This window comes from Panthera onca, chromosome F1, assembly GCF_046562875.1.
Source record: "Panthera onca isolate mPanOnc1 chromosome F1, mPanOnc1 haplotype 2, whole genome shotgun sequence".
NCBI classification, from domain to species: domain Eukaryota; kingdom Metazoa; phylum Chordata; class Mammalia; order Carnivora; family Felidae; genus Panthera; species Panthera onca.
In genome coordinates, this window is record NC_138355.1 from 25,531,407 (window position 1) to 25,540,845 (window position 9,439).

The following is a 9,439-nucleotide window of genomic DNA, read 5'->3' on the forward strand; positions in this document are numbered from 1 at the left end:
AGGGGAAAGAGCTTTGAAAATCAGAAAACACCTACTATTCCAGACAGCTGGGAATCTGTCCTAATTTTTAAAAACAGAGGAAGAATTCTAACTTCTTATCTTACATTCCAACATTGACCAACTCTCTTTATCAGAATATTTCCCCCTTATATTTCTTCTAATATAATTTAAGACTCTCTTCTTTTTCCGTTTTCAGAAGAACTACAGCTGGTCACAACCTTCCACATATTTTTTTTTTTACACCAATTAAAGAAAGAGGAAAAGTGTTGATTTCAATAACAATAAACTGGATTCAACTTTTTGCCTTCACTTTTTAATTTAAATATCTTAGTCTTATTCAAAAAAACATTAATCAAAATAAAATAACTAATTCCAGGTTCCTCTAAGGATGTAAGGGAATATATCATGAAAACCAATTTTCTTTCTTTGTTTCCTATTTATTTTCAGCCTACACTCAGTTAAAAATCCAGTTTTGTGGGGTTTTTTTTAATGTAAGTAAAAAGGAAGCCAATGTTGGGGCACCTGGGTGGCTTAGTTGGTTAAGCATCCGACCCTTGATCACAGCTCAGGTCATGATCCCACAGTTTGTGAGATCCAGTAGAAGCCAACTGAAAGAACTCCCAGTGGTCAAATCTGGAACAATTTATGAGCAACAAAATAACAAAACATCAAGGGGCGCCTGGGTGGCTTAGTCGGTTGAGCGTCTGATTTCGGCTCAGGTCAGGATCTCACAGTTTGTGAGTTCGAGCCTCGAGTCAGGCTCTGTGCTGACAGCTCAGAGCCTGGAGCCTGTTTCGGATTCTGTGTCTCCCTCTCTCTGCCTCTTCCGCACTCATGCTGTGTCTCTGTCTCTCAAAAATGAATAAACGTTAAAAAAAAAAAAACATTGATTATAATCCACAGTGTGAAATAAATATCGCAGAGCCCATTAGGATACAAATACTGAACAAATAAACAAGTAAATGACTCTTCTATGCAGAAGAGTTCTAAATAATATAGGTACATAACCCCATGTCAAAAAGATGGAAGATAAAAACCTACCCCTCAAACGTGGGCTGCACATAGTGACTACCCCTCAAGAATACAGTAAAGAAAGGGGGGTAATAACTTTACAGGGGAGAAACCCGGCCAGTGCTAACTCCACCACGTGATCAAGGTTAACATCAACAATGAGAAGTTAGTTGATAGCACATACTCTGGATATGATGTGATGAGAAAAGCATCTGTCGTCTTCCTTCCAAGAATAGCCTCAAGACTTCTTGTCATGGTCTAGAGAATCCTAATGTGCGATATGCTATCCTGGATGGGATTCTGGAACAGGAAAGGAGTATTCGGCAAAAGCTGAGCAAACATGAACCAAGTGTGGTGGAATTCAGTTAATATTTAGTTAATATTGGTTCACTAGTTGTAACGAATCTATCAGAACAATGAAAGATGTTAATACTAGGGGAAAATGGCTAAAGAGCATAAGGGAACTTTCTGTACTATCTGCACAATTTTTCCATAAATCTAAAACCATTGTAAAATAAAAAGGCTATTTATAAAACAAATAGCAAAAGTAGCCCCCAAACCATTTTTAATGAGGCATGACTATGATAGCATCAAGAAATCCAACTAATTTTTATTAGTCATTTGCATTCACAAAATAAAATGAATTAAATAATTCATGGTAATTCGTGAGTGTATTTTACCAGCAGAGTCATGTCTTAAACTTAAAAGACTGAACATCTGAAAGAAATTCTATTGGGCCTATTGGAAATCAGACTAAAGGCATTATATAGCATAAATAAACATTGAAAATGTACCCTAAAGCAATAACGCTACTGTCGCTCACTGCCATATGGCAAATGAGGCATTGCTGCTTAAGCAAAGCTTAGAAAGTACGGTGTTACTACTGAAACACTGAGGATGGAAGAGATCCATGATTATTGAAAAAAGAAAAATTCTATAATAAATTGTAACTACTACCTCCATCAGAACAGCATGCTAATGAAACCAGAGTAATTAGCATGTGTACCACTTAGTTTGACTATGGTGTTGGTGACCAAATCCAGCCCAATACCAGCTTGTGGACTTGTAGCCACTAGTCAATGTGGTACGAGAGTGTGCCAAGAGAGCATAAACCTAAACCTTCCCTGGAAAAACTGCTTAAACAGAACACCTTATTGATGACAGATCAGGTGTGTTATTTTCTTACAGAACTTGAGCTGCATTAGCCTGTAAATGACCCTGGTGGGCAAACTTTGCTGAGACTTGATGGACAAAATCTTAGCCAAATTCTTCCACTCACACTGCGGCTAATCCCAAGTCCCTCAGTAGAGGATTTTCTGTACTGCATTGAAAGCATCTCTGTAAATTTCTTTTGCTGTGACTTATAGGCTGGCCAAAAGCTAAACATCAAGAGTGCACAGAAAAAGGTTTCTTCCCACTGGACTTGTAGTTTATGCCTTAAAGTTGATTTTTCTAAACACAAATGCACAATGAATTATTGGAAACATGAAAACTCATTCAGTCATCCCCAAAGGGTATTTTTTAATGCTAAATATTTAGCTATATGCTGAAACAGTATAAAATTAGAACCATATTTAACAGATGTTGAAAAAAATGGCATTGTGCCAACTAATTCAAACTCCTAACATTGCTGCTATCATCCTACGTAAGCACCAAATAATCAGTGATGAAATAACTACACACCAACATTGACAAAATAAAATTCGGAGATATCCAGTGTGTAACACATGCACACTGAGTCACAATTTGTGTTATATCTTTCAACTGAGTACAGCCTAAAGAAAATCATAGTCTCGGTGTTTGTGACTTTAGTTCTCTCAAGTGGCTCATTTCACCCAACCAGCAATTAATCAATAATACTTTAATTTTCCTAATCTTACTTTTCACAAATCCAGTATCTTTACCAACTTAAGTAAGCCTCAGAACTCTCCTACGGAAAATTCAGGAATAGCGTTTGTCTTCCACTAATGCAAAGCTATGAAGACTAAGCTCATCGATTTAAGGCTGCCCTAAAACTTGCAGAAAGGCCAGAAACTAGTTTCCAAGGTGGTAACAGAAGCATTCAGAGAAACCATGTGCAAAAAATGATTGCATTCTAAATGGGAGGGAAGCATGAGAAGTTTTCATCCCTACCCTCAGCTTCCGCCCCAACCTGTGTGTGTATATTTGATCAGCATTTATTACTTGTAAGTCATTCAATGGACAGTCGCAGAGAACCTTCTCTATGTTAGACACTAGGAAAATACCATGAAGAGATGGTAACCTCCCATTCACATTATAAGCAACAAAAATGTAGAGCTTTTGTGAGTGTTCTAGAGTTTTCATTAATTCTTATCAGAGATGTTGGAGTTTTAATAATCAACATTATGTCTTATCTTTGCTTCTACTATGTGACTAGTCTTATTTGCGTGGAACAACAACAACAAATTACAACCCGAGATTTCTACTAAATAGGTATTTTATTCTTAATAGTTTAGGATCAGAAGAGGTATTAGGAAAAGTGTGAGAACTAATATTGCCCTCTGCTGGCAGATCCCTCAAGTAAAAAGCATTGTATTTGTTTTGCCATTTTACCCTATTCACAGTCGCTGGGGATACATTTTGTCATTAAGAGATTGGGGCTTGCTTCTTATAAGTAATATTTGGAATTCCTTCTGAAACAAAGTCCAAAGTGTCTAGGCAGTGATGGTAATCACTATCAACACCAAAATAAATACTTTTTAAACTATAACTCTACCGACATGATAAGACATTGTCTCACAGCCTAGTGGTTCAAAATTCAGGGACATCTTAATCTTACTTTATTGACCCTGAATCTAATCATCCAAGACTCTCTTGGCTTCTGCTAACTAGGTAGCTCTGAAAGTTGAGTAGCTCACAGAATAGACAACTATGCCTCTCTTTTGACCATTGAGGTGTATGAACTTGTTCCAGTTAAAACTTCAGATGTGGCATGAGGTTTGGAGATGGGGATCTCAAGATCTTTGTAGACACTCTTAGTTTTAGATGATCCTATGTTAATATACTGAGAGGCTTAATAAAATAAAGCTCTTTGTTAGATTTGAATCTGCTTGGGATTTGCTTCCATTTTTTTAAATGAGTTTCTCTTTTTTGATAAATGTAGATGAATTCAAGAAGATTTTGTTGGGCGCCTGGGTAGCTCAGTTGGTTAAGCATCTGACTTTGGCTCACGAGTACAAGCTCCACTTTGGGCTCTGGGCTAACACTTCGGGGCCTGGAGCCTTCTTCAGATTCTGTGTCTCCCTCTCTCTCCGCCCCTCCCCTGCTTGTGCCCTCTCTCTCTCTCTCTCTCTCTCTCTCTCTCTCTCTTTCTGTCTCTTGCAAAAATAAATAAACATCTTTAAAAAAGAAGGTTTTGTTGTGAACAAGTGCTCTCTTATTGCATCTTTGTATCTCTAGCACTTAGCTCAGTGTTGTATATATAATACATATTTAAGAAAGGCTTGTTGAATGGGTAAACGAATTGGCCTATTTCCTTTACTATGTTTAATGAAATAAATCCTTATTTCACAATAAAATGCTCAAGGTGGAATGTACAGTATGTAGGAGAACATATGCTTTGGAGTTGGACAGACTTGGACTTAAATCCTAGATTTGATACCCAGCTGAGTGGTAAGAAAGCCACCTGATGTCACCAAGCTGCAGTTTTCTCATCTGTAAAATAAGAAACACTCTACTTTCTTCCTGTGTTGTTGTAAGGGATTATATGAGATAAAATATCTGAAGTGTCTGGCACATAAAGAGCTTTCAAAAATTTCATTCTCTTCCTTTTTTCCTTTTCTGTTTAGGTAAATTGCTAACTTCTTTTTTAATGCTTACTTTTTTTTTTTTTTTTTTTTTTTTTTTTTTTTTTTGCTAGAGTGAGAGACAGAGCAAGAGCAGAGGAGGGACAGAGAGCGAGGGAGATACGAAATCCAAAGCAGTCTACAGGCTCCAAGATGTCGGCACACAGCCTGTCCCAGACTCAAAACCCATGAACTGCAAGACCATGACCTGAGCTGAAGTCAGAAGCTTAACCTACTGAGCCACCCAGTTGCCCCATCTTTTTAATCGGGACTGTAGAACAAATTATGTTCTACATATGTAGAACATCCATTTTGAGAAGAAAATCAAGGAAATGTGTTGTAATTACACTATTCATTTAAATTTCCAAACCTTTGTTTTCCCACCAGGAATACGAATATGTATACAGTGGTCCCTCCTTGGAATGTGCTCCAAGACCCCCAGTGAATGCCTGAAATCATCGACAGTATCAAGCCCAATATATACTATGTTTTTTCCTATACCTAGCTACCTATGATAAAGTTGAATTTATAAATGAGGCACAGTAAGAGATTAACAATAATAAGTAATAACAAAACAGAACAAGCATAATAATTTGTTGCAGTAAAAGTTATGTGAATGTGGTCTCTCTCTCAAAATCTGTTACCGTACTGTACTCACCCTTCTTTTGAAGATGTACGATGATAAAATGTCTACGTGATAAGATGAAGTGAGAGAAATGACAGCAGGCATTGTCACCTAGCACAAGGCTGCTATTGACCTAAGGATTCCTCAGAAGGAAGATTACCTGATTCCAAACCACAGGTGACTATTCGTAACTGAAACTGCAGAAAGCAGTTTCAAAACCAAGGATATGGAGGGACTGCTGTATATAAGCTCCCATATTTTGCCTGCTTTAGAGCTTCTTCTGACTTTAAAGTAGGCTACCAATGGTAGAAAAGGTACTAGCAGGATTTATGTTACTTACCAGCATTTTCCACTTATGTGAAAGTGGAGTTATAACTTTCTTATAACGCCTTCCATGAGATTAAGGATTTGCAGGTTTCAAAATGCTTTAATCTGTACTCTCTTCCTTCACTCTGACATTAGTCCCATTTTAAAGCGAAGGAGATTGAGAGGAGAGAAAGGGGACAGCCAAATGTGGGAAATAAAACCAGAAGTCCCGTGTTCTGACTTGTCCAGAGCTCATTCCTGACCCATCTGGATGCATTGTATTGTGTGTTCGCCTCAGGAGCTACCATTACATGCTCACCAGTGCTCCCTGCCCTCCACTTTGGGCATTGCATCCTGGAACCAAGCCCTCTCATGTTGCCAATGGGATTGCGGTCTACTAGTTAAAGGAGACAACCAAGTCATGAGTCCTGGGGCTCATTTTTTTGTTTTCTCAGTGACTCACAATGAGACATGTGAAGAGTTGTCTGGAATTAACTACTTTTCCAGCGTCTTACAAAGCCTGAATGCCCTCGGTGGTATTTTTAACAATTCTGGGGAAGTTCTCAGTTTATTTTCAACATTAAAGATGCTACAGCAAGTGTGAGCAGAATGGAAAAGTTGAAGTTCTTGTCTGTAGGGCTACAGACTCAAAGTCTCCATTAGAAACAGCTGTGCCTGTAAGTTTTCTTCTGTGATGCATTTATTGACATTCTTGTTGTGTTGCCAGTGCTAGCTGGTGGCCAGCTGTTCTCATGATATTTTAATTAAAGAAGCTCCCACACTATCAAGAGATATTCTGTGCAAAGATGTACAACACCTGTCTGCTGCTGTTCCTGTACCAGACCTATCTCCATGTCTAGTCCCAAACAATATAATTCACTCTTACCCTTGCTGCCCCGCATCCCAAATAAAGTGTATTAAGCTGGGATCGCTGTACCTTTAAGGAAATTTTATCACCCGGGAATTGTATGCAAAATTGAGTGTATGTATGTATGTGTGTGTGTGTGTGTGTATATATATATATATATATATATATATATATATATATATACAGAGGGGAAGGCTGGTACTTTGAACAGATTCTCAAATGATTCATTATCTGGAAAAGGGCTAAAGTAGATTGGTAAGATAGGAGACCCCTTTATATTAATTTTCTTTGGAAACAAAATAATTGTTTCTTGTCTTAAAAACCTCAGTCAACAATGGGAGGCTTCTGAGGGTAAGTTAGAGACTAAATAAAGTAAGGATAAAAACATGGGATAGGAAAGTTAACCACAAATAATGCATATGCTAAAAGGCAACAGATGAGGAATCTCTTGAAAAGAATAAGTTATAAAAAAGAAACTTCACCACCATAATTTTACCTTAGTTAGTATATTAACAGTCAATGTATGTATCGACTTCTAGAAGAGGCTTTCTAAAAGGCAAATGTCGTCTTTCAAGTTTTTAAGCTCATGCTATGTCCAAAAAGAAAATACATATTTAATTTTAGTAAATGATAATGTATTAATCAATGGATCATAATTTGCCAGTATGACCTACTTTTCTCTGCTCATCTTTCCACTGACCAAATAAACTAGCCATTTCAAAGTCATTGTCCATCTTCCTTCTCGATCATAGTAAAGAATTTCAGAAGTTCTAAAGTTGCCTTATAATACTCAACACCAAAATGTGGCATGGTATTGGCCAGATTCATCAATATATTCCCCCAAATTGCCTTCAAGTTTGGAATTTAATGAGAAATCTCATTTTAATTCCCACAGATATACACAGCATCCTACCTCCACCTCTTCCTATCCCTACCTCCATTTTATCCTTTCCTTCTCCAACATTCCTCCTGGCCTTGCCTCTGCTCCCCACGTCCCCTCACCCTCTTTCCCCACAACAACAGAAAAAAAATAACATGAAGAGCAGACTCTCTTCAGAGGTAGAGAAGTTAGTCCAGGACTTTATTCAATAGCATAGTAATTGAAGAAATGTTCTCGGATTTGTGGCAACAATTTCTAGAGCCTCACCATTTCCACTTTCTTTATCCTACCCCATTTCCTTTCTCTTTAAGAATCCCTCAATGACTAACTGCTTTTAAGAAGCCCTAAGAAAAACCACTTTGTCACAAACCTAATGCTTCTTACTACCTTCAATTTGGCCAATACTACCTTTGAGAAGAGAAACAACAAAAATAAGGAAAGGGAACCATGACCACCTTTTTTTCTTCCCTGGTCCTCTCTGAAAGAAGAAACTGTTAGACAGATAATGGGAAAGGGCCAGATAAGCAAGAAAATGGAAGCAAAATGTACACATGTACACACCTTGCACGATAGGCAAATTTAGGGTTGAAAGAATAATTGAATGGTAAAATGAATTCCATGTTAGTAGTGAAATGACAATGCTAACACCTAAGTTTGGGGAAAGAGTTATACTTGGCTCACTTCTAGTAAAAATCTCAATTTCTTATCCCTATAGGTTTATTAGCACAAGAATGGAGCACAACCAGGCAGTAAAAAGTTACTGCCTTGAAGAAAAAAGTGGGTTCTACAATAAAATGTATAAACTTTGTTTCTTCAATGCCTGAGGCATTGTTTCCAGAAGCTTTTTTAGCCTAGTATTATGTGCACATACAGAATATCAAAATAAAACTTTAAGTGGGAAATTTAATAAGGTTCATTCTTTTTAAAAGAAAACTGGTTTTAGTGTGAGATGCATGCCAGTCCTCAAGATCTATGATTTATCCCAACAATGGTAAAAATGTTTACACTTACTATGTGGTTCAGGAAAATTTAATAATTAGTTCAAAGTTCTACGATATTTCTGTATTATGTCAAATCTAACAAAATTCAGTCAAGACTTAAACAACATTCATCAAATGTTTTAAGACTTCCTGAAATTCCATCTCCTCCACAAAGACTTGCCTCAGTAAGGTAGCAATTTCCTGCCCTCTTACCCTATCCTTGTCTTCTCAATATAACATTCATAAATCTGAACCCATTTTAAGTACTTTAAGGGAAACGATGGAGTTATGCCAGAAGACCAAACGATATGTGAAGCCCTGATTTTCAAAGGAGTGGGGAGCAGGAGAAACAAAATATGAGGTCTTTAAACCAAAGGCTACATCTTACTTTTTTTATTGCCAGTACATAGTATAGTGTCTGTAACATGAATGAATGAGTAAACAAATGAATGAAGAAATCCATTCAAACAGATTCTGAAAACCATAGACTGGCAAATATAACATCTATCTTTTCTTGAAATGAGAAATATGTCAATGAGTTATTTACCCTTTAAAAAGAAAGAGAGCCTGGATTCACTGAAAACAAATCATGTCATGCTAAACCCATCACGATTGTACTCTCTGCTCTGCTCTGATCAACTTGGATCAAAACACAATCAGCATACTCATCAAATTTGTAAATGTTACAAAATTGGTGAGGACACTAGATGATACAATGGGGTTTCTACTTTATTTCAAAAGTATAACAAACAGATTGGCAGCACTATATTTAAACTTTAACAAAGAGAAATGTAAATGTCTTCACATTCATGAAAATAATTTAAAATTCAAGATGAGAGAATCTGGATTCAATGATGTGAAAATATGGTATGGTAGGGTATGGTACAGTATGGCATGACATGAAAAAAATGCAAGGTTTCAATGCAAAGGTTTCAATGACTTCAGGTCAGTATGAGCCAATGA